A 4,769-nucleotide genomic window follows, 5' to 3' on the forward strand; every position below is an offset into this window, starting at 1 on the left:
ATTGATGTGTATTATTCCTCCTACATAGCATGAAGGTGACAGTGTGCATGCTATGCTAGTACTTGGTTTAGTCGAATTGATCTTTCATGCACTCTAAGGTTATTTAAATATGAACATTGAATTGTGGAGCTTGTTAACTCCGGCATTGAGGGTTCGTGTAATCCTACGCAATGTGTTCATCATCCAACAAGAGTGTAGAGTATGCATTTATCTATTCTGTTATGTGATCAATGTTGAGAGTGTCCACTAGTGAAAGTCTAATCCCTAGGCCTTGTTCCTAAATACTGCTATCGCTGCTTGTTTACTATTTTACTGCGTTACTACTGCTGCAATACTACCACCATCAACTACACGCCAGCAAGCTATTTTCTGGCACCGTTGCTACTGCTCATATATATTTATACCACCTGTATTTCACTATCTCTTCGCCGAACTAGTGCACCTATTAGGTGTGTTGGGGACACAAGAGACTTCTTGCTTTGTGGTTGCAGGGTTGCATGAGAGGGATATCTTTGACCTCTTCCTCCCTGAGTTCGATAAACCTTGGGTGATCCACTTAAGGGAAAACTTGCTGCTGTTCTACAAACCTCTGCTCTTGGAGGCCCAACACTGTCTACAGGAAAAGGAGGGGGCGTAGACATCAAGCTATTTTCTGGCGCCGTTGCCGGGGAGGAAAGGTAAAAGGTACTCACACTCCGGATCTCGGCTACTAAGCTATTTTCCGGCGCCGTTGTAAGTACTCGAAGCTATTTCCTTTAGATTCTGCAATTGCATCTTTTTGTTTCTTGTTTTTATTTTCACTAGTTAGGCATAATGGAAAACAACAAAAAAATTGGTGAGCTTTTTAATCTTTTTCCTGATTTAGAATTGTTTGATGCAAAAATTAAAAAACCTATGGAACCTTATTTGCATGTTAGTAGCGATGTTATTAGTATGAATGCAATTACTGCTAATACTATGGATAAGTCTAAGCTTGGGGAAGCTAGTTTATATAAAAATAATCTTTTTTGCTCCTCAGCTGTGGAAGAAATATTTTGCTCTGATAATGCTTTATCTTCCATATGCGATAACTCTAATGATGCTTCTGATATTTTAAATCCACCTGCTGAAAGTATTCCGTATAAAATACCTATGAAAATTATTGAACGTGTTATGGACAACCACTATAAAGGGGATGGAACTGTCCATCCTAGAGATCATTTACTGTTTTTGCATGAATTATGCGGGTTATTCAAGTGTGCAGGTATCTCTATGGATGAAGTGAAGAAGAAGCTATTCTCCATTTCGCTGTCTGGTAAAGCGGCGCATTGGTATAAATTGTTGGAGAATAGTCATTCTCTTGGTTGGGAGGAAATTGCATCTCTCTTTTATTCTAAATTTTATCCTCCTCATGAAGTGCATATTGATAGGAATTATATTTATAACTTTTATCCTCGTGATGGAGAGAGTATTTCTCAAGCGTGGGGGAGATTGAAATCACTAATGCTCAAATGTCCCATTCATGAGCTCCCCCGTAATGTTATTGTTAATAATTTTTATGCGAGACTTTCAGGACAATGCAAGGACTATCTGGATGCCTGTTCGGAAGGATCTTTCACAAGCAAAGAGGTTGAAGCTAGGTGGGATCTTCTTGATCGGATTGAGGACAACGCTGAAGGATGTGAGAACGACAAAGGTAAAGAGTCAGGTATAAATTATGATTATGAATGCATTGAAGCTTTTATGGATACCGATAAATTTCGAGATATGAGTGCTACTTATGGTCTTGACTCTCAAATTGCTGCAAATCTTTATAAAGCCTTTGCTTCTCATTTTGAATTGCCTAAAAAGAATTTTGATAAGTATCATGAACCTTTTAAAGAGGCTCGCATGAAGAATGAAATTGTTGTTAATTATTGCAATAAGCATGCTCAAACTCCTAAGAATGCTATTTCTATAAGCATGTTAATTTTTGTGGAATGCATAGGCCTTGTGGAATTAATCAAGTCAAAGATGAATATTGCATCCATCATATTAACGAAAAAACTAGAAAGTGGTCTAGGGCTCTAGATGATCTTGGTAAAAAAGTTTGTGCCCTCTATCCTTTTATTTGTGAAGTTTGCCATGAAGTAGGTCATTTTAATTTTCAATGCTCCTCCAATGATAATTTGAACCCAATGAGTGCTGCAAATTTGTATTGTGATGATGAAATTACTCCTAATCAGCATGATGAACTTACTTTATTTTTGGGGTGTGAAGAACTGTCGAGAAAAATCTCTTTGTTACATATGAGTGATCTTGATATTGATGATGTCCTGCATGGGTGTTTTTCTTATTGCATTGATAATAGCCATACAAATACTTACATACAAAATATTTTAGAAGATGACACCTTGCCAAAATATGATAGGACCGCCATGTGTTTTGAACTAATTAATGAAAAGGAGGAATCCTCCCAAGTTTCTTCTATTGTTTCTAAAAGAAAATCAGGTTATGCGGACAAGCCACCCTTCAAGCCTCTTCCTCCTAAAGAAGGAAATGAGGAGAAGGAAGAGAAGAAGAAGAAGAAGGGAACGAAGAAGAAGAAGAAGAAGAAGAAGAAGAAGAAGAAGGAGAATAAAAAGAAAGAGGTAACGGCGTATCCCCGCGTGAATGAGATAACGCTAAGTAACCGTAAGTATGTTGCTCCTAATGATTATTGTGATAATGAATCTAAATATGATGATCTTCCTATGCCCTTTACATACATTAGAGATCATGATTTGAATGAGCACACTACTTTTGATATTGCAAATCTCTGGGAAACTAATTCTGAAAATGATGATGATAATAATTGCCATAGTGTCAGTGCTATCCATGCTTCCTCCCATAATGATATAGAAAGCTCTAAGCTTGGGGAAGAGGTGTTTGAAAATCCTTTTGCTACTGATCATTATGTGTTTGATACATCTCCTTCTAATAACAACGATGGTATGGTCATAGATAAACCGACTGTGAAAGATAACTATTCTATTTCTTATGATGACACTGTGCCTCCGATCTTTGATGATTATTATAAAGAATGCTACGATATAGGTTATAACTACCCTTATGAAACTTGTCATAGTCATGATTGGATTACCAAAAACAATTCTTTTAATATGCAACTTGTTTACCATGTTCAAATTCTTGATAATAATCTTGCTCCAATTACTATTAATGAGAATAACTCTTCTTATGCCAAAATTAATGATACTTCTATGCATATGAACCATGATAAGAATGTTTTAAGTGATGGGTATATTGTGGATTTCATCAATGATGCTACTGAAAGTTATTATGAGAGAGGGAAATATGGTTATATGCATCTTAATAATATTAAGTTTCCCCTCTTTATGTTGAGAATCTTGAAGTTACTCGTGTTTTATCCTCTTATGCTTGTCACTTTGTTCTTCATGAATTCATTTGTGTACAAGATTCCTCTTCATAGGAAGCATGTTAGACTTAAATTTGTTTTGAATTTGCCTCTTGAAGCTCTCTTTTGCTTCGAATACTATTTCCTGCGAGTGGATCATTAAAACTGCTGAGCCCATCCTAATGGCTATAAAGAAAGAACTTCTTGGGAGATAACCCATGTGTTATTTTGCTACAGTACTTTGTTTTATATTTGTGTCTTGGAAGTTATTTACTACTGTAGCAACCTCTCCTTATCTTAGTTTTGTGTTTTGTTGTGCCAAGTGAAGCCTCTAATCGAAGGTTGATACTAGATTTGGATTTCTGCGCAGAAACAGATTTCTATCTGTCACGAATCTGGGCTGTTTTCTCTGTAGAAAAAATCAGAAAAATATGCCAATTTACGTGCGTGTTCCTCAGATATGTACGCAACTTTCATTAGTTTTGAGTTTTCTGATCTGAGCAACGGAAGTATTTATTAAAAATTCGTCTTTACGTACTGTTCTGTTTTGACAGATTCTACCTTTTATTTCGCATTGCTTCTTTCGCTGTGTTGGGTGGATTTCTTTGTTCCATGACCTTCCAGTAGCTTTGAGCAATGTCCAGAAGTGTTAAGAATGATTGTGTCACCTCTGAACATGTGAGTTTTTGATTATGTACTAACCCCTCTAATGAAGTTTATGAGAAGTTTGGTGTGAAGGAAGTTTTCAACGGTCAAGAGAGGAGGATGATATACTACGATCAAGAAGAGTGAAAAGTCTAAGCTTGGGGATGCCCCGGTGGTTCATCCCTGCATATTTCAAGAAGACTCAAGCGTCTAAGCTTGGGGATGCCCAAGGCATCCCCTTCTTCATCGACAAATTATCAGGTTCCTTCTCTTGAAACTATATTTTTATTCGGTCACATCTTATGTACTTTACTTGGAGCGTCTGTATGTTTCTTGTTTTTGTTTTAGTTTGAATAAATGATTGTGTGGGAGAGAGACACGCTCCGCTGGTTCATATGAACACATGTGTTCTTAGCTTTTAATTTTCATGGCGAAGGTTGAAACTGCTTCGTTAATTGTTATATGGTTGGAAACGGAAAATGCTACATGTAGAAATTGGTGTGATGTCTTGAATAATGTGATACTTGGCAATTGTTGTGCTCATGTTTAAGCTCTTGCATCATATACCTTGCACCTATTAGTGAAGAAATACATAGAGCTTGTTAAAATTTGGTTTGCATGAGTGGTTTCTCTAGAGTCTAGATATTTTCTAGTGAGGTGTTTGAACAACAAGGAAGACGATGTATAGTCTTATAATGCTTGTAATATGTCTTTTATGTGAGTTTTGCTGTACTAGTTCGTGCTTGTGTTT

This window comes from Lolium perenne, chromosome 4, assembly GCF_019359855.2.
Source record: "Lolium perenne isolate Kyuss_39 chromosome 4, Kyuss_2.0, whole genome shotgun sequence".
Classification (NCBI taxonomy): domain Eukaryota; kingdom Viridiplantae; phylum Streptophyta; class Magnoliopsida; order Poales; family Poaceae; genus Lolium; species Lolium perenne.